At 31.3% G+C, this 22343-nt stretch overlaps 1 protein-coding gene across 8 annotated transcripts in view; it reads right to left on the bottom strand.

Annotated features, from left to right (window-relative positions):
* Positions 1-22343, bottom strand: part of LOC145259902 (NEDD4-like E3 ubiquitin-protein ligase WWP2) — a 225611-nt gene that overhangs the window by 116843 nt on the left and 86425 nt on the right. For all 8 annotated transcript variants that reach the window (XM_080117823.1, XM_080117825.1, XM_080117829.1 and 5 more), the window contains exon 2: positions 17740-17821. The gene's annotated coding sequence lies outside the window, so the exon portion shown is untranslated. The remainder of the gene's footprint in view (positions 1-17739; positions 17822-22343) is intronic.

The raw sequence follows: 22343 nt of genomic DNA, 5'->3' as shown, positions 1-22343 counted from the left end.
ATAAAGTCAAGTGAGATTTCCCTTATTTCTTTGACCGGTATAACTCCCTAAACGAAAGCTACATGTAAACATCTGCTTTGTATGAGATTTAACCCAATTATTGATACATGCTTTTAAAAAGAAAAAAAAAAAAAGCTTTGTCCAACTTTAATGATTTTAAAATTTTATCCGGTCAGCTGTTTTCTCTTTAATTATTAATTTCAGTATGAGAGAAAGACTAACTCCCCCACTTATACAATGAGTCCTCTTCCTGTAACCCATTGACTTGAATGATCCTATATCATAGGCATAGGTGAAACGTTGACAAATTCTGAACTCCAGAGCTGCCACAGGTGGAGGTTGTCATCGTATTTTTAATGGCTGAATATGTATACAGATCGCCACACTTATATTCATATTATTTATAAAACACCTAATATTCCCAAATCGTCACCCATCCAGTACTGACCAGGTTCAATGTGGCTTAACTTCAGTGATCTAACAAGAACAAGTGTGTCAACATGATTATGCTGTAAAAGAGATATGGTTTCAATATAATTAGTGTTACTGTTTTGTACTATTGTTTTTTTTTTCATATCACACTAGTTTAATAGTTTCTTTTTAATTTAAATCGTCAAGATAAAATGTAATTTTAGATTAAGAATTTATACTTATACCAGCAGACCGCCCGGCATTGCCCGATCGTAAAATATGCATAAATATTATATTTGAATTAATACAGAAACTTAGACATGTGCATGCGAGTATTGTTTTTTCTAAACAGTTCACTTCTTGTAAGTCACACATCCTTTAAGATATTATTCCTGCATAACAATTGTGAGTCTCTTTACTTATGTTATTCTTATGGATAATAAGTAAAGAAACATTATTTTGCTATCTAATTTGGATAAGGTCTAACAGAGGAACAATAACAGATGCAGAAGGGACGGAACAAACAAAAAAGAGATCAGATAACAATTGATAATTAACTCATCTAGCTACAACCATTGTAAATAATTTTACTTTCTTGCTTTGTGTACATAAAACTAAATTAAAATTCCATGAGAAAAGCTTCCTTTCTAAGAATTGCCCGTCTGTGGAACAATTTCATCGGGCTGCTTTACAACTAACTATATAACATGGTTGCTTCCAAGACCAATTTAACAAATTTTTGTTGAGTCGTCCTCTTAAATAATGAAATTCCTAAACTCAAGTTGTCTTACTGTCCACCAGAAAAACCCATTAACTCTTATCCTCGAGTGATTCGGTTGTACAAAATAAAATTCCTTTGATGAAAGGATATTTATCAATTAGAAAAAATATTACAATTAACATTGCAGTTATTTTTTATGTTTTAATTTGAATTCTTGAGGTTTTAAATAATTTTACATGCAAAGCAAAGCGAGATTTTCCTCGATTTTATTAACTAAAATAGCTAAAACAAAAGTTACTCACAAAAAGATATTTCTTTATTCATTTTCGCTCTAAAATTAACCAGTGTTCTAAAAATAAATAGGCAAACTGTTTAGTTTTCGTTTCTATTAATCGTTTCACTATTTTGTTCAAGTTAATATTTTAGTTTTCATTATTCACAAATTGATGAAGAGGGAGCAAATTTACCCCTCAAGTTACGTGCACTTTTGCTGGCACTCAAATCACCAGGTTCACTATTTAATAGGAAAAATGGCAGCATTCAAATAATAATTTTAAAATACTTATTTTTTCATCCACGACAAATAAAGTTTTTTTAAGTAATTTTTATTGTACATTTATAAAACCCATTATTTTGGTTTGTCTAATAAAATAAGTTAATAAAAAATATGCATCTTAGAGGTAATTGTGTGTATGTTTGTGCGCCCAACTAAAACTTCAAAAAGACAAAACAAATACTAACAAAGTTGGTCTTTTCTTGATCCTGGATGAATAAGATCTAAAACTTGGAAAAAAATTATTCATTCCTTGACCCTAAATTGGCATAACTTTCAAGGTTTCCCGGTCAGATTATGTACTAACTAAAGGGAAGTAATTCTGATTTTTTAATCAAGGAGTTAATTCTCTAATGCCGATTCACTCCTCAAAGAATTTATAAAAACGAGTTGTGCATAGATATACTCAGATATAGGAATTGGCTAGGCAGTGAAGAAAGAGGAAATGGGAGAGGGAGGATTTAAATTGAGAGAGAGGGGGGGATTTAATCTGGGGGGGTACAGAAGAGATAAAGGTTTGAGCAATGTCGGGTAGCCATGGTAGGTGCTACGAGGGGCGTGCAATAAGTAATGCCCCTGACCCACTTCCAGTTGTCTGATCTAGCTGAAATTTTGCATGTGCAATGATTTATATCTGTATGAGTTATGTGGCAAATTACAGCTCTGAACTAATTGTGGTTTCTGTTTTACAGGTGTTTGAACTGAGTCAGGTGTGAAATGGAGCCTGTTGAAGTCGAGCAGTGATCCGGTTTTTTGTATTTGAAAGGACGCACACCACAGGAGACTTTTGATGAAATGAAAGAAACTTATGTTGGTAATGCCCCATAATATGCTGGCATCGTGAATTCAAATATGGCCAGAAGTCTGTGGAAACAGCTCCCAGACTTGGTCGCCCCTCCCCTTCTGCCATTGATGAGGCATCTGTCCGTCAAGTTGAAGCTGCCATTTTGGAAGATCGGCGCATTACTATTCGCCAAATAGCCCAAGATGTCAAGATTAGTACAGGGTCTGTGGAAACTATCATTCATGACCATTTGCATATGCATAAGGTGTCTGCCAGATGGATTCCCAGGTTGCTCACACCATTCCAGAAGCGAGAACGCGTCGAGTGCTTGAGGATGAATTTGGAGATGTGCTAAGAAGATGAGTCAAAGTTTTTCAAAAGACTGATTACACAAGATGAAACCTGGGTCCATAACTATGATTCAGAGACCAAAGCCCAGTCAATGCAGTGGAAGCACTTGGACTCACCACCTCCAAAGAAGGCAAGTCATGCTCACAGTCTTCTGGGACCAGGACGGAGTAGTGATGACAGATTTCCTGGCAAAGGGTACCACAATCACAGGAGCCTATTATGCTTCACTTTTGAGGAAATTAAGGGAAGCTATCAAAATCAAGAGGCGGGGCAAGATCAGCAAAGGTATCCTCCTCCTTCAGGACAACGCTCCGGTCCACAACTCGCATGTCGCCAGATCAGAAGCGTGTGGTTATGAAATACCTCCATCCTCCCTACTCTCCTGACCTTGCACCCTCTGACTTTCAGCTGTTCCCAGCCATGAAGTTGTTTTTGAAAGGAAAGCGTTTCCCAGGTGATGCAGCCTTGATTTCTGAAGTCACGTCGTGGTTGGAGGACCAACCTGGGGTGTTCTACAAAAACGGTTTCCAGAGCTGCATCAAACGATGGGAGAAATGCATAACTCTGGGTGGTTCATATGTAGAGAAAGACTAATAACTGTGCCGAGTTTTGTTGCTCTACTGCTATGGAAAGTGGGTCAGGGGCATTACTTATTGCACGCCCCTCATATATGGTGAATATACTCCATGTAGACACAGCTGATTACTCCAAATCTACAAGTATTTGAAAAGTGTATCCATACCCAACTAGGAGACTGTTGGATAACATTTGGAATATTTTTCTCTTGTGTTTAAGTAACTGAATATTACATTTTAATTTGTCATTGAAATATATTTACATTATTGGCCCCCACTTCTCATGTCATATTTGTATAAGGAACATTAGTCTGTTTTTAATGGTTAAATATATTTTCCCCTCTTTCAGTGTAAGAAAATAAATCTTACATTTTAATTCAAAATGGAAATATGCTTCCCTACAGACTACAACATGACAGCAAACACTTGTTATAAATCATCTCCATGAGTCATCAAATTTTATTCATTTCATTCATCATAAAAATTATAATCCATCAATTTCATTAACCCTTATCCTAGAATGGCTTTTGGCCTTGATTAGTAGTGACTCATGAAAAAAAAATGATTAAAAAAATATTTGGTGCTTGTGTAATATGATAAAATTTTGAACAAATGCATTTCAGGTAAAAACACTATCACATACTTACAGGTCATGACAAAATTAGTATAAATTCCAAAAATTATGAAAAATGATCTAGTAAAAAAAATAATTACAAGTAAAAATATAATGTACTGAATTATCGAGTTTTATGTTTTAATGTGGAAGAGTTATGCGACCAATTCTGTATGACAAACTGCCCTATTACTCTTGTTTTCCTTGAAATCTGCCATTGAAAAAATAGAAAATGTTGGATCACTAGTGTCTGTGATTTTTTGCAAAGAATAGATCTAGTACATCAACTGGATCATTTTTCGTATTTTTTTTGGGGGGGGGGATTTAAACTAATGATAGGTAAATATGTAATAATGGTTTTACTTGAAATATATATTTGAAATTATACCGCACAAGCACCAAATGACATTCGTTTGTTTTCAATCATAAAGAAAAATTATTAACCCATTAGCACACAGAAAGATAATTGACCATATTTCAGCAACATCTGTATTTTTTATACACAAGTCTTGGAGTGTCTTTCAAACATTAAATAGAGAATATTATAATAAATATTTTTTTACGTATTTAGTATCAAATAATATTGTATTCACAACGAAATTTGGTAATAAATGAAAGAAAAAAATTGTGTCACTTATAGGTTAACGATTTCACATCCTGGGCTATGCTGAGTAAATACAATTAGTATAAAAATATGTACACTCACATACGAATGATGGGAATTTTTTATAATAAAAATTTATATATATATATATATATATATATATATATATATATATATATATATATATATATATATATTCTTTTGTTGATTTGACAAATGAATCTGCATATCTCTTATGAATTTTTCATGAGAAAAAATACACCAGTAATCGTAATTTCACTGTATTACACTCAATGGCATTCTTTTATTTCCGAGCTTTGGTAAAAGCTAAATATTTTCTTGTAATTCCTCGTCACATAAACAACAAACATAAAAAGGCCAAGACCATTTATTGTAAACGTTTACATCTTACAGACAGCCAGGTTTAAATTTGTTCGCTGAAAATAGGACAAAACTATGAGAAGATCGATTCAACAGAAAGTCCTGCCTGGCAAATTAGATTGGAGGCAAATTGGTGTGGAATCAATAAAATGCATTTGGAATTTGATTCAACTGGCTTTAAGTCAAAAGTTTCATTACAGCGAGAGAAAGAACAAGCGAATCTATTCATTGGTAATAAACAACAATTAAACAACAATTTTGCTTTCAACACGAAGATTAGCTTGGCTTCGTTTTACAATCTGTCAACTAATGGTGGATCATTTAGAGCAGGGATTGCCAACCTATGGTACATGCGTCAACCGTGGCACATTAAACTCCAGAAAAAGAAAATGTATCTGCTCATACAAAAAAAAAAAAAAAAAATTGACAGAGTTCTAAAAAGGTACAACTGAATTTTTTTTGTTTAAAATGGATAAGAAATATTTGATAAATGTTCAATCTATTTTAACTTTAATAAGAATTTGATTTTATATTTATATTTCATTATTATAGACAACTGAACTATTATAGATTCATGCAAAGAGGTAAAAATTCAGTATACCAAACTCATTTAAGTAGGTTTAACAATACAGTATTTTTGTCAGATGAGTGGCCTTGTGGATAAAAGTGTCTTTAGTTCCAATATTTTATGCAATCTTACAATAATTGTTTCGTTTTTTTGTGTGTGTGTGTGTTCTGGTTTTTACTATAACATTCCGATTATATCAATCATCATGATATACTTTAATAGTTTTTGTTAGATGGATGAGTAACCTTTAATGGGTGTTCTTAACTAATCTTGGCTAATAAATTCAAGAAAAGTTGAGAAACCCAGCATAGACGAGTACTTCAGCTAGTATAGCATAAAATTATACTGTTAGATCTTCAAAGTTGGACCTAAATACTATTTAAGCATCAAACCAATAAATACAAAAAAATTAACCAATAAATATAATATAAATCATCATAAAGGGTTCCATTCGAAATTCCGTGCAGATTCCTAAGTTTGACAATATACACCTGAAAAAAGAGATTACATCGACGAAAACATTTTATGAAAATAACACTCAAGATGAGAACAGTAATCCAAATAATATGTCAACTTCCTTTTCATGATAAAAGAAAAATAACTTTCTCATATACTTGTTCATGTCTATGCATCGTTGTTAAAAGTTAACTAATTTGCATATATCTTTGCAAAATGAAATCTCTTAATTATTAATAAGGAGAGTAGAAAAATGGATCTTGGGTTTACTATCGGTAGCAATGTAACTATCACTTCGCTTTAGTCCTCACATTCCAGGAGCGATGTTTCTGACAAAGAGGAAAGAATTGCTGTTTTCTGGGTCAGTATCTATTCTACTTAACATTTATCGTTGGCAAGTTTCTTTAACTTGAAGTAGTATTTTTAGTTGTTTACATCAAGTGGCTTTATGCCTAGTCTGGAGCGATTTACATTAAAAAAATTGTTTTTATTGTTTTCTTACTTGATGTGTTTTCACTGACCTATTCTAGTTTTATTAACAAATATTTTCCATATTCACATGGGTAAAAATGCTTAACTTTTTGAGTGAAAAATAGCCCCTATTTACTTGCCTCCAAACGAGGGTAGAGTTAAACACAAGTTCAGCTTTTAATGCAAGATGCACTTTGGATTGCAACAAAAATTAAAATTGTCTCAGTCGAGATGGACTTCTCCTGAGATAGAGGATACAACACCTTGATAACACCTTGATCCTGTTTTAAAATCTCAGTCTCTTGAAAAAAGTTATTCATATTGTTTATTTGGTAATATTTTAAATGGCTTTCGTTACAATTGTTGCGGGTGCCGAGGAAGTGTTTCAGTTATATGTGGTAATTGACATTTATTGTAAATTAAGGACTGGAAAAATAAGGTAAAGGGATGGGTTATCTTCGTAGTAATAAAATTAGAAAATAACATCTGTCTGTATTTCTTTTTCTCGTGACTATAAGTACTTAATTAATCTTTTTTTTTTTTTTAATTTATTAATTGAATATTTATTGAAATCCAAAATGAAATATAAAAACAATTTTTAAAAATCTTATTTAAAAGTAATTACAAAATTTAAACCCATTAGCATGCATTGCCATTTCTTCATATCTTTTGTTAACAGCTGAAAAAATTACTTTGTCACTCTTTAAAATACGTAAGAAATTTGGAAGCATTTAAACTGTCGAATAGAAAGTCATTAAAACTTGCTTTAAAATTATTAGCAAATCCTTGTTTTAAAAGATTGAAAATTTAGAAAGCTATTTGCATCCTATAATTTTATAAATATAGATTAAAATATAGTTTTATAACAATTTGGTTTCATTAATAATTTAATAAAACAAAAACAAAAATGATACTATAATACATAAATTTAACTTTTAAAATATATTTAAAAACAAATAATTTAGTGTTAATAAAAAAACAACAAAAAAGTATAATTTATCTAAGCAAAGCAACAATGAAAGTAAAAAAGCCCTGGGCAATGTTTGGCATGTAAAATTAGTTTTTAAGTAAATTGAGGACGATTTGGATATATAAAGTTTAATCAGAAATATTTCTTTCCTTATTTTTGTTTTCTTTCATTGGGAGCTTGGATGTTATTCAAACACTACCGTGTTTGAATATATGGTTAAGTGTTAGTTTTACCACGGCCACCGAGAGTAGCCACGGTTTTACTCATTTAGAACTGCTTTAAAGCTTCACCGCTCACTCATTTTTTAACCAAAGTTCAAACAATTTTTACAGTTCATAGGTCACCTTCTCAGCTATATTTTGAATTAAATTTTTCAATTTTCGTTCATTAAAACAAAAGTTATAAAATTACTGGTGTTCAAAAGTCTTCAGGAACATGAGACAGTTTCTTCTGATTGTCTGTTGGTTACCATAGCAACTTTTTCGTTACCAACACCTTCATAAATCATAGCGAGAATGTTGATTACATGCTATCTTATTTGGGTTATATATAGAAAGAGTTAACAAAAGTGATGCTCTTTGCTGTGCTAGGGCTGATAATCTTTCGCTTATGACGTCACCCGTTAATTCTGCTTCTCTCTTTTTTTTTTTGTCCCTTCTTTCTGTTTGTTTACTTAATTATGTCTTATTTGATTTTTTTTTAATTAGTCAATTTAAGAAGTTGGTAATAATTTTTGTATGGATTGTTGACAATGCGTATGATATTGAACAAAAAAATAATTATTTCAAAGCAAAGCCTGGAAAAATCATGGATTACATAGAAAAATGTGAGCACGAAAAGTAATATGATTAAGATTAAACTTAGAAAAGTAAAAGGACTAGTTGTTAAAACTAGAAAAAAAAAAAAGATATTCTAGTAAAAAATATAAGTTTATGACTTACAACGTTACAGCAATTTTCTTTTTTAATTTAATTTAACATTATACATAAATCCTTAATGCTGCAATATTTTAAGTTATAAATTTATATTTTTAACTAAAATATCTTGTCCTTTTCTTTTCCAGTTTTAACAACTAGTCCTTTTACTTTTCTAAGCTTAATCTTAACCATATTACTTTTCATGCTCGCATTTTTCTATGTAATATAATTTGTTATTTTGTCAACTAGATTCTCCCTGCGGTTAATTCATGATGTGTCGTGTGTATTAAATGGCATTGTACAGCTTTTCTGATAGCTTTATTAGGAAAAAAAAAAGTGATCAACTGTTTAGCAGTACATAAATCAGATTTATTTCCAGAAAACATTTAACAGACATAGTTGTTGATAATCTAATCAATTTAAAAAACAAAATAATTTTGTCACCTGAAGATCAAGTGACAGAGGTTATATGAGACATGAATAGGACACATAGGTCGTTGAGAGAGGTAATTTCTGAGTTGGTTTTAAAACTCTCAGCTCATTCCTCACCCCACCTCCAATTCACAATAGATATTGTCTCAGGATATTAAATAATCCAATAAGAGTTGGTAGTCCATAAACCAACAAACTAAATGCAACCTGTGAGCAACAAAAAACATTGCTGTAGAACTCTGAATGGGAGTCAAGTTTTTAGGTTACATAATACAACTCATTTTTTTAATTGATTTTTTGTTTTTTAACCAAATTCTTTACATTTTATTCATTAAAAACAAATAAAAAAGAAAACTGAAGTCATAAAACTGAAACACAAGCTCATAAGGGCAGTTGTCTATGTGTATATGAGTGTGGCCAAAAGTAAAAAATTATAAAACAAATACCCACAAAGTTGGTATTTTCTTGATCAGTGTTGCACTGGTTGAATATTATCTAGACTTTAGGGAATTTATTCATTCTCTCATCAGGAAGGTTTTTAAGTGTTATTATGCACTAATTTGAAAAGAAAATACTAACTTATTACTTGAGGAATCTATATACAACCGAGAGCTGTATGTGTGTGCCTAGCTAGAGAGGAATGGGCTGGATGGAGAAGAAAGATGGGATTGGGGAAAGAGAAGGGAAAATGGGGTGGGGTGGGGGAAACAAAAACAGAAATGGATACAGAGAGGTAAACAGAAAAGTTTTAATATGTTACACTTTTGTCTAGGGTAACATTGCTAGTTTTTTTTGTTTTTTTTTTATAAAATCAATATATATATACATATATATATAGTACGAGTGTTGCCTAGGAAAAATAAAAAATAAAATAAAAACTCATGCTTCCACCTCTAAAATCGATATAAGTATTTTTACTCACTTTTTAATTAGCTATAAATATTGATTGTATTAAACTTACAAGTAATAATGAACATATACACATTTGTATTATTTTGTAATTACCAAAGAGAAACCGTGCAGTAACACACTCAAGTAAAGATAGCAATTTTATTTTTATTTTTTAAAGGGAAAGGAGGTAAATAATTGTCTACACACATTGAAAGGAAGGTAATATTTGGTAGGAATAAATAGTATTTGTAAATGAAGTAATTTTTTTTTTTTAAGTATTATGTTTAAGTAGGTTCTCCTACTCCCAACTGAAATTTACCTGCTCCCCATGAGGACTAGATGTGTTACAAAGTCAAACTTAATGTGGAGTGTGGTCATTAAATATCACAAGGGCTTTCCTCATGACCCTGGAGCATTCAGTAAAGACAACTGAAAGAAATCATCATTCTAACCAAGTTTTAAATTCAAATGTGCAAAATATTTTCCAGTAACGAGGGACTTGTGAAATTTCTTGGAATCGACATTACCTACTTGGATTAACAACACGATTGCGAAGTCTTGGAAAAATGACCAAAATGACTATTGAGTGGAACTGATTGTGTTCTAAAGAATGTTTCAGTTGAAAGAACAGAGCATCAGTGTGAGGAACAAAACAATAAAACTGATAATCTACATATTTCCCTTATATTATTTTTTTATTTACTTTTCCATTTTTATTCACCCTAAACCAGTCATATTGCCATTGAAGCATAAAATATTACTGTATTAGGGATCAGATTTATAGCAGGAAAACCTGAATAAGGAGTAAGGCAGCAATATGTTTGTTCACATTACATTTAAATTTCTGCATGTTGGTACAGTGCAGAAAGGAAATTCCAAAAGTAGTCAGAAGAGAGAAGCTGTGGGAGTAAAAAATCTTCTGGCATTTAAGAAAACAGTCAAAGAATAGGATTTAGCAACTAGTTGAGTGGGTCAGATTATTTTCGGAATCTAATCTGTGGAAATACTTATAAAACAAGCATAAAGATGCAATTCTGCCGTGATGTGACAGAGGCTGATACTTGGTAGACAGTACAAGATAATGTTTATTGCTGTGTAAGTTCCAACATGTACATAGGGTATGCATATTTTGATGCTGTAATGTTACAATGTTAACATGCGCGCGTCTAACTATCAGTGGGTCCATATTGTAATGAGATGATGCTGGTTCACATCTTATCATTTAATGCTTGCATATCCTTAAGTTATAACTTTTTGTTTGCAATGATGATGTTTGTTGCATCTAAGCTAAACGGATCTTAGATTTATTTCAATGCATAATGCTTAATAGAAAAGTAGATTATGTTTTAATTCCAAATTAGTCAAGTGATCTGGTGTATGGAATTCCCCTTTCTACTTTTATGTAAGCTAAGAGAACACAAAGTGAAGAAAATGAAAAGAATGAAACAAAATGAGTAAGAGAAAGAAAAGCAGAGGCTTGACATGCCAGTAACAGATTTTCCTTTTTCTCATCTTATTGAGCTACTACTATTCTACCACTGCTGCATCAAAAGTGATGCTGACAAGCTGTATCTTTATCTAGTATACCAGCTGTTTAGTGTTTGATAGGGAAGTTCTTAATACTACTCGAAATATAATCAGATGTTAGCGCCCATTCTTTGAGGAAATCTCCAATTGCTGTTGCACAGTGGGCTGAGAGGGTGAAATATTGGAAAAATGCCAATATCTTTGGTTACAATGATCCCCTGATCATGGTTGAGGGCTCATTGGAAGCGTATTACTAAGCTGATTACAGCCCTAAAAGAATTTGTCAATTTTGATTTTTGAGGGGCCTGGGTCTAAATTAGTATACTTCGGCATAACAAGCTGAAAACATGTTTTGGGAGAAAATTTTGGCATAAAATTATCCCCTGATCATTGTTGAGAGTGTTACGTTTAAATAGTGAAACAATTAAAAATATGGACGATATGAAATATGGTTTTCGGAAAATGATATTTTCTTTTATTTTCAACAATAACAAAATAAACAAATAAGGTGATTCACAAATATTTACAACAATAAAAAAAAAAAAAAAAAAAAAAAGGTCAGTTAACAAAAATACAGTTATTTTGGATTACTACTATCTATCACAAATTAAAATACGGTTTGTTGAAACTCGAGGTCGACAACTAGAACGAGGAGGTGGAGAGCTACGAGGGTAATGGAGGTATTCCAAATTAAGAACGGCTACAGGCCAGTCTTCTAGTGATTATTCACTCTATTAACAACGAAATTCAATGACTATAAAAATTCCTTTTGGTTTTTTTCTTTTAAAAGTTTGGTCAATGAAATTATTTCAAAATTGTATTTATCACTAGTCCAGAGGGCTTTTTCTACAACTTTCCGTGTGTTGGAGGGATGTAATTTTTTTTCTTTTTGGTTTGGATTCTTTCGGCTGGACGTATCCGTGAATCATAGACCAGAGTTATCTTGACGGGACCAAGTTGATAACTGGTTTGTTTCCCTCTCCGCTTTTATTTATATGACATCTTAACCCATTCTAGATTATTGCTGAACCCTCTGGGACTTTCCAGATACTTCTAAAACCTTCTACTCTTTCTAACTATTCTCTGGCCTTTAAACTATCTTGTGAATTAACACTTTTGAGGTTTGATCATTAGGGGTGCCTAGAATACGATAGCACACATTTTAAACGGTTTTATTGATTTATTATTATTATTTTATAGAAATGCTCCCTCGTAACAAGGGCTTGTTGGAAGCATATTACTAAGCTGATTACAGTCCTAAAACAAATTTGTCAAAAATTTTAATTTTTGAGGGGTCTGGGTTTAAATTACCATATTTGGGTATAACGGACTGGAAACATGTTTTTTATAGGTTTTGAGAGTTCTTTGGAAGGGTATTGCATTACAGCAAAAACTGACTTGTTCAATTATTACCATTACTTTCTTAATAAAATAAACCATGTTCAACTAGTAAGACAACATACACAAACACCTCAACAACAAAGTTTCTCAAACAAAGCATTGTCATTGCTCAGAGGCCCAAAGACTTAGTGGGCTTTCTTGCAGTACCACGTCTAATGTCCATACTGCAATGTTTGCAGAACGGTTGAGTTTGCAGTCGGATGTGATTAACTTTGGCATCTGAACCTATGATTGATAACGGTTGATAACGTCTTCCAAATTGCCCACTTGAGGCGGATGGAATGAAGAATTTTGTTGTTAGTTTCCAAACCAGATTCAACCCACGGCCATCGTTCTTTTCAATAAGTTCCCAAGAATGGGTAAGAAGTTTGTGCAGAGTGGGAGGAACACTAATCGACATGAAATTGACTGGCTGAGGTAATTTATTTTCCATATAGTGGGGAAACTTTCTAAGTACAATAAGTAAAGAATAGTGCAAACTTATGCTCTCTGACGACGAAAACAACTGAAAGATGACAGAGAGATACTGTCCAATCTGTGTCATGACATTTTGAAAACTATCAGGTAACATCTGAATGACGATGTTTTTGCCATCTTGATGCAAGATGCATGGGGCTATGTTGCCAGTTGTTGAACTCCCTCCTTTACCATTTAGGAAATCCCATCTCTCGCCTAACACCTCCTCCAGTTTCTATTGAATTTCCTTTTTGGCAGCCACAAGGAATTGATGATAGCGGAAGGCATCTGATTATCCATTCAAACACGTCCGCCTTCAGACGCACTGCTATCTTCATATAATGATTAAATATTCAAAGCAGTGCATGAAGAACTTAAACTGAGAAAACTTCATGGTTCGGTATTGGCTTGTTCGTCAAACCTTTTTGTGTAGCCTAGTTGTTTCGATGTTTGACGACCACATCATCATCAACCACATTCTCGAACAGGAAGTGTAAATCAGCGACAGTTCTTGTGATTTGTAGTTTTATATATTAAAAGTATTGAATTTAGGATAATTCTGATGTCATTTTTGGATTTCTCAGGTCAAAACATTTTCCCATGAGAATTTTTAGTCTTAAAACTTGATTATAACTCAAAATACATAATAAAATGTTAACTGTAGATGTTGCCTGGCATACGGCTCAGATTAGTATTTCTTAAAGCATGCCTAAGTGTAAATTTCATTTTTTATCTAATTTCCACAAGATAGATTTGATAACTTACAAATTTTCTAATGCATTTATGCCTATATTTTTCAGAAATATATATTTTCGCAAATCTGGCTTGTGAAATTTTGAGATTTTCAACATTATATGTTGAATTTTGGCTACAAAAACTATGAATTTTAGGCTAAATTTCTATGAAATCACAAAAACATTTGTTTGAAAAACTAATTCTTTTTATTCAAAAGTTCTAAGGTGTATTATATGATTAGATTTAGTAAATTAGATACAATTATGGTTAGTTCAGAAGAAATTTGGTCATGTAAACTTATTTTTATCATTTATTTTAGTCCTTAATAATTTGGGGGAATTTTTAGCTTCTATATAATTACTGTCATCCCGTAATTCATATAATCGCTCAACTTCAAAAGTCATTTTTCACCACGTTGAGCTTTTAATTTGATTTTTTTTTTTTTTTTTTTTTTTTTTGCTGTTGATCTGGAAATTCTTTGTAGTTTTTGAAAAACTAAGATTTTTTTAAAGTTTGATTATAGTCATCTTTGGGCTATTTCCATGCCTTCAGTGTGTTGCTGTCGCAGAAAGTGTAATGATAAAACTCATGAGGAGCATTCCAAAAGTAATGCCTCCTATTGTTTATTTCACCTGAATGGATCAGACAGGATTGCAAATTGCATTGTTATGATGACTAAACTTATGCATTCATGACTTGAAAGTTGTAGATATTGACACTGTGAGATTTCAAGAAAGCAACCCCTATCATGGACATGCATCAGAAGCAGAGATTCTTTATTGAATTCCTGGCAAAAGTGCACTGAGAATGGTGGTGACTATGTAGAAAAATAAAATATGAAGCCCAAAAGGTTGATCGTTTTAATGGTACTATTCTAGTCTTCGCAACTCTTCAATTTTTTTAGTTAAAACAATAGGCTTTACTTTTGGAATGACCCTTGTACATTGATATGAGAAATACACCATGTTATATAGACATTGCTTGTTGTCAAAAGATATTTTTTCTTTACTGTTCAAGTGAAGTTCATATAAAAGGCGAGGTGGCTGGAAAAATCTGACACGGTTAAATCAAAATCCTTAAGAGTGATTCAAAATTAATTAGGTACAAACGATTATTTTTTTATCTTCTATCATATAAAGGAAAGTCATATTTCTGTTTGTGTCTAGTTAAAATCAGAAACCACCAAAGATACACTTACAAAACTTGCATAGTCTGATTTAGTATGGTTATAGCAAAAAAAATTTTTTTTAATACTGATAATATTCCTTTCTTTCATATGAGAAAGAGAGAGGGGGAGATGCACGTGAGAGAAAGTCTTAAAAGATGCTATACACACATTTAACTCTTATTTTCTTATTCATGACCCCAGACAACACCGGATAGCCCTGCTAATCTAGAATCAAAGAATAACTTTTTCAAAGGCATTAAATCTTGAACAAATTACTGAAGTTGTCTTAATTGTTTCTCCATCCCTTCACAATTTTTTGTATTGTTAATTGCAAAACTTGTCCAGAATGTAAGGACAAACCTCATTAACTCAAGAAATTGTTTCATTCATTAATTATTCAAAGACCCACATAAAAAGAATTTCTCAAGATAAAACAAAAACTTTTAGCCGAGTTCCAAAAACACCCTCATGTTTTGTTTTTTTGTTCACTGTTTGATCAATAAAATAGTTTTCATTGAATGAAAGAATGCTTACATGTCTTTTTATCTTGTCACTTTTCACAAACATTTTTTTAATGGCATGGCCAGGCATAAAGTGACCGAGTATTAGCTGAATTCTTGGAATGTCAAAAATTTAGACTTTACCTCTTTTTAGAAATGAATTGTTCTAAAATCACATTGTCTCATCCCGCAGACTTAACCAATTTTTTCATTTTATTTTAACACAATTCTTAATGCACATTTAATTCTTTCAAATTTAAATTAAATTTTAAGTTAGTACAGTACCTGGGTATGTCAATTTCCATCATTACCTAATTTTAACCACTTTATAAGTAATATAAAGAAAAATATTTGTGAAGTTTTGTTAAAAAAATGTCATTTAGTATTTGGATAAGAGAGTAAATAAATGTGATGAAAGAATTATTTTTATTGAAAAAAACAATAAAAATCATAATTTTAAGCAAAAATAATTAGTTCTGTATGTCTATAAAAATTTGCTTGTGGTTTTAAAAATATATATTCATACATTTTTATATTCTGTTAATTTCTTTAAATTTATAAAATCTAGTTTTAAAAAAAAGTCCTTTTAACTTACATAAGATTCAAACTTGAGTATTGACATTATAAAAACTACTGCCTTAGCAGTGAGTACTTTGAATAAATTACTTAAAACTAATACCAGATATTAAAAAAAAAAACAGGTCACAGTTTAAAAAAAAAAAATTTAGTTAGCGTTTTTTATGCTATTATGTTAATTTTTTAATCAAGAGAAATATTATCATAACAGTAAATCATACAGATAGATGACGATAGTAACCGTGGAATTTCCACAGGTCCTGCTAATCAACATTTAAACTAAAAAACTTTTGTTTTCCCTTCAAACTTTTAGCTATAAAAGCAGTTGATAAATTAAACTTGTAGTAGCTTAATTAGAGTTGGTAATACCTACCTCTGAACCCCATTCCCTCGGAAGGTTAAACCAGAAGGAATGTTTTAGCAGTAATTTGGGGCCTTCTTAGTTTTATTTATTGCTCCCTTATGTAACAGTAAAAACATTCATACAAACAAAAAAACATAATAAAAAACAACAGAAAACATCTTTACTGCATATGAATATCTACAGTAACTTAATTTTTATTTTTAATTTGAATAAAATCTTTTAATTAATCAGGTCCAAACTTAAATTCTGTTTGCCACAACAATTTTTTTTGTCTTAAATAACTTCAAAGTTTTGACGTATCTTCAATAGAAATTTTAGGCTAGAGTAACAATCAATTGTAGTAAAAATTCTTCACATAAGCAGCAGTGCATCCGTTTGGCCAGAATAAGGCAAAGAAAAAGTAGAACTTTTGGTTTGTAAATGGATTCTTCTTATATATGTGGCATTAATTTGTGTATGAGGGGAATAGTTGCTTTAAGAAGGACGAATTTGAGAAGACAGAGTTTGACAGCTAAAAGAAAACGTCAAAGTTGAGAGTTGGTGTTGTGGATTATGTATGGTTTAAGTGAAGAGGAGTTCTGTCATTTTGGGGGGGAAGGCTGGGTACATCAACATACCAATTTTCGAAAGCTCCATCTCTGTAGTTTTGACCATATTTGTATTAATAAAAAGATACTTTAAAATGAGGATTTTTTCCAGTGCTTCTTATGAGACAATCTTTAAAACTAATTGGTCAAAAACAATTTTTTTTTTTGTGCTAAGACTCACCACTAACCCATCTTTAACTTTCTTTGTATCTGTGTTAGATATTTGTTGTAGCCGTGGAGGCTGGTAATAATCATGACAAACAGCGGTATAGTTAACAAAAAGTGTATTGATAAAAATTTGTTACATATGTACACATCATGATTCTGGGACCATAACTGCCACAAATCACTATCCAATAATATGTTAAATGTAACTATATTTATAGTCTCTGGGTAATTCCATTATTCCAGAAATAGGTAGATCAACTTACCTCATAACAATATAAAAAAAGAAAAGCTTACAATCGACCTGCCTTATTATGACAATCAACATAGCAATTTACAAATAAGATTTACTAAAAACAAATTTGAATACAAAAGCCTAAACTAAATTATGGGAAAGAATGCCTTCAAAGATGTGCTGACACATCTAATAATTTATTCTTTCCTTTTTTTGTTTGTTTTAGTTTAAAAAATGTGGGGTTATGTTGCATTCAAGAAAATATGGTACAAATGTAAGCGTTTTAATATGGTACACAGTAACAAAAAGAAAAACAAATAATCTTACCATTTAGATGTTGATCACATGATAGGAATTGCATTTGCAGCTACAAACGACCGTTTTTAATGTACTCCCACATTTTAATTAGCTGTTGAGAAAAACAAAAGAAATAATTAAAAGATGAAAGTAATTTACAGTAAGTAAAAAAAAAACTAAACATAGAGAAAAAAAGCCACAGAAAACTAACTTATGTCTGTAGAATACCACCTTTGTTTAAAATGATATAACCACTCACACTCGGTATCACAGAAAATAAATATCTTTATAGCATTAAAATTATTTTTGTTTGTCTGAGTTTAAACTAAGGAAAAATTCTTTCAGAGTATTTTTGATGCCTCATATTGGTCTGGCACCGAAGAAGTAGTAAATTAATTTCTGTTGTTTTTCTTTTTAGTGCATGTGGTCAAATTTAATTATTTGATCATTAGTTTGGATTACTCAAACTACCATTCTCATCTCGGTTGTTATTTTCACAACATTTTGGCCAATGTAACCTCTGACCTTCTTAAGGTGCATCTTTTTGAACTTAGGAATCTTCATATCAAATTCAGGAATCCATACGGAATTTAAAACCATTTATTTAATCCACAGATATAGATTGTTATCATTTCATTAACTCTGATTGGATAAAAATGTTAATTTACGTTATATTATTATTATTATTATTATTATTATTATTATTATTAATGCCTGTAGTAAGAACTGAACCTTCAACTGCCAAAAGATTGTCAGTTAGAACTAATGGTTAATCAATGCCTTTTAACCATTGTGTGATGGTCCCATCATCCTTGGGTATTCACTTGCCACAGGATTTCGTTCTTTAACCATGAATAAGTGTTGATGAGATATATCAACCTTTTTCAGGTTATTTAATGCAGAATCCAGTAATTTTGGGAAAAAATCATGCTTTAAGTTCATTTATATTTTTGAATTCACAGAGTTTGGTTTGGTTATATTACAGCATATCAATCCTTTTTGGATTATTTAATGCCAAATCCAGTAATTTTTTTAAAAATATTTTATATTTTGTAAAGGAAAATTGTTTTTGTTTTTGACCCGACAGAACATGATTGAATTTTGCAAAGGGGAAAGAAAAAAAACAACAACATCAATGTTTGGTGCATTTTAGGTCAGGAAGTCAGTATCTTCAGACAGCCTGATCTGGTAGTACCCATTATTGGCCTTTATAATAGATGCCTATGGTCAAAACAACAAATTATTTTTTACTTTTAATCAATATTCGCCAGTTTGAAGAAAAAAAAAGTATTCTTTCTCAGCTAAAACTATGCTTACGTGTGCTAAATGCCACAAAAGAATGTTGAAAAATCTAATAGAGATGAATTATAAATAGCAAATATTTGCATTCATAAAGATGCTATAATTAAAATAGTGAGTTTCTGATTAAGCTTTCTATTTTCATTAATCTATCTTTGTACACGTTGAGTGACGAATGGGCGAGTTGAAAATCATGTGCTAATATGCGTACACACTTGCATGAATACTGCAATGATCTTGCAAATGTCTAAAAATAAATCGTACAGTTACTTGAAGTATGTTAATCAAAATAACACTGTCAATTATAGATTTTAGAAAAGTTTAAAATCTATATCATATTTTCAGCATCTGTCTGTCTGTCTGTCCTAGGACACAACTGAAAACCAGGTTCTATATGATCAAACTACTCAAGTAAAATTTTATGATGAATCTAATCACATCATTAAATTTTATATTAGATTTTTTTAACAATAATATTGTAAGATCTGTTTTTGTGTTGGACACCAATAATCAGCAAAGATAAGATTTTACTTTATAAGATGACGCATATCCATCACACGGATACTCTTTTGGCAGCTGTCAACATTTTTGCAAAATGCAGGGATTTCATTGTACGTGAGAACGGCAGCATACAGCACACACATCCAATTTGCGTGGTTGCAAAACATGGTCAACAGCAAAATGTCAGAACAATAAGATACTGACTACAACGCATTAGATGGTGAGAATTACCAGCCTCCATGAGAGAGTATGCTGCAAATAACATCTCAACTGGCATGGCCACATCGCCTATCATCATTCGTTCAAAATGCTCTAAAGTCTATCCCATATTGATGTTGACGGCCCAAATTAATGTGGTAGGTCACTAAAGACATGGAGGGGATAAGTTGATGATGACCTGATCCTGGTAGATGGCACAAACAAAATGGCAACAAGTGGGAAAAGTTGGAAGTCCTTCATGAAACGTTTAAACTCAAGTTTGAGACAAGACAAAAAATAAAAATAATTTTAAAATAATAAAAATAGTAATATGGGGTTCAGGGCTAGGAATAGGAGTATACAGGAGTATCTATTCATTCCAGAGCAACTTTGTAAGTATATTAATGAAATAGTTATTGTATTTAAAAAATGCAATAGCATAAAGTACTAAATAATAAAAACATTTTTTAAATCATATTAAAAAAAATGTTTTTATTATGAAATTATATCCACCATTCCGACTTGCTTCTAAGATCTGGGTCAGTTGTTTGCAGAATTTAAAGGAATACTCAAGAGAGAGATAGAGGGAGAAAGAGAGACATTTAGCTCCAATGAAGAAGTGATATCAGAAACTGAGTTGAATTTTGAAACCAAAAACAAATCATTCTTGAAAAAAAAAAAGCATTAAATTGTTAGAAGTGGTGGAATCAGTGTATCATCCTAGAATGAAGACCGTGTTAATGAAAAATAGAGTAATTTTGTCTTAAGGTCGTTTCATTTTTACTTTTTTTTTTTTTTTTGGTTTAGTAAGGCCTGAGATTACTGTGTGAGGTGCTAATGCATATTATAATTCTTCATCTCAAAATTTCCGGGATCAGGAATGGAATTCATTCTTAAAGAAATGTTCTAATCAAATTTCCATTCATGAAAATTCTCAGATTTTATTTTTGTAACACCAGAAATAAATAGCAAATATTTTAGGAACTTGAGATGTGTGTGTGTGTGTGTGTGTGTGTGTGTGTGTGTGTGTGTGTGTGTGTGTGTGTATACATGTACAGTAGCAGCCATAATATAAGGAATAGAAACAGCAAAGACATATGTATTACTTAAAAAGTAATACATAATTAACAATTAAATCTTAAATAATATTAATAATGCATAAATGGTATACAAAGTTATCAGATTGTACATAATAGTATTTTTTGATATAAAGATTAGATGCAATGAAGGAAATAAGGTACTGGACAAAAGTTAAGGAACGATGTTAATAATTTGCAATACAGCTTTTCAACAATAAGTAAAAAGTTCATTTCTCATTAGGTCATTATTTTTAAGCAATATGACTAATTCCGATACAATTACAGATTTTGATTATTTTAAAAATCTAAATACTTTTTGTATAGAGTATTTTTTTTTTTTTAATCTTTATTTATTTAATTATTTTTCAGATATCTGCAAAAACTCATGTAATATGTGCATATGCTTTCACAAATGTAAAAATACACTTGTGGAAGTGATATATAGATTTTAATTGTGTTTGGTAGTTTAAAATCAGTACCAACAATATAAAATAGCATTTTAAACAAAAACAAACTAAAAAATAAAAATGAAAAGAATCATTTTTGGCATCAGAAATAGGTGCACAATTTTTTTCAATTACAATGCCAATTCCTATACACCAAAAAGTTTGAATTTTTTTTTTTATTATTTCCAATTCGGATTAATTGTAACAGTATTTTACATCATGAATAAAAAATATACTATTTAACTTATTAGTAAAAATTTCAAGAATTAATTATTAGTGTTAAGTGTATAGCCATTATGTTGAACAAAGATGGCGGTAGTAAATCAAATCAGCGAAGAACCAACGTAGTCACAATCTCGAGTGTTGAGTAATTCTTAATAACAAAGATGGCGGCGAAGAACCAATGTATTCACGATTTCGAGTATTGAGTAATTAGGTAAATATGAAGAATCTTTCCACCCTTGAAAAATCCTTTAAAATTCCTACTTTTACAGGGTTTCGGTGGGCCTGAAAATGAAAAAAAAAAAACGTTTATAATTACGGCAAACAAGTAGTTTCCAAGATATGAAGAAATGTTAGTTTCATAAACCAGGGGATCACTTTTCTATAATAATTTACCATAAAATGAGCACCCACTTTATGGCCACCTTTTGCCAGTTTATGTTTTTCATTCTTTTTTTAGAGGGGGGGGAGGTATTCAATTATAGAACTTGTATAGTTTTCAACAGATGCTCCTGCAGGTTAATTAACCGTTTTAACGTAAGTAACACACAGACAATAACTGAGCAGAAGAACTGTTTTATATTTCACAAAAATTCTGTTTAGATTGAGGGGGGGCACAACACTCCCTGCCCCTCCACCGCCCCCCACCAAATGTTAACAGAATTTTTGTGAAATATTAAACAGTTCTGCTCGTTTAATGTCGGCGTGTTTTTCCATACCGGTTAATTTAACTGCAGAAGCGCCTGTTAAAACTATACACCTGCCTCCAAAAAAAGAACAAAAACATAAACCGGCAGCCTCCTCCCCCCCCCCCTCCAAAAAAAAAGGTGGTCATCAAGTGAGTGCATTTTTCATATCTTGGAAACTACTTCTTTCCTGGAATTTTAAA

Source organism: Euprymna scolopes, chromosome 35 (assembly GCF_053919585.1).
Source record: "Euprymna scolopes isolate OS-2025 chromosome 35, ASM5391958v1, whole genome shotgun sequence".
In the NCBI taxonomy this organism is placed as follows: domain Eukaryota; kingdom Metazoa; phylum Mollusca; class Cephalopoda; order Sepiida; family Sepiolidae; genus Euprymna; species Euprymna scolopes.
This window is presented reverse-complemented; position numbering and strand designations above follow the sequence as displayed.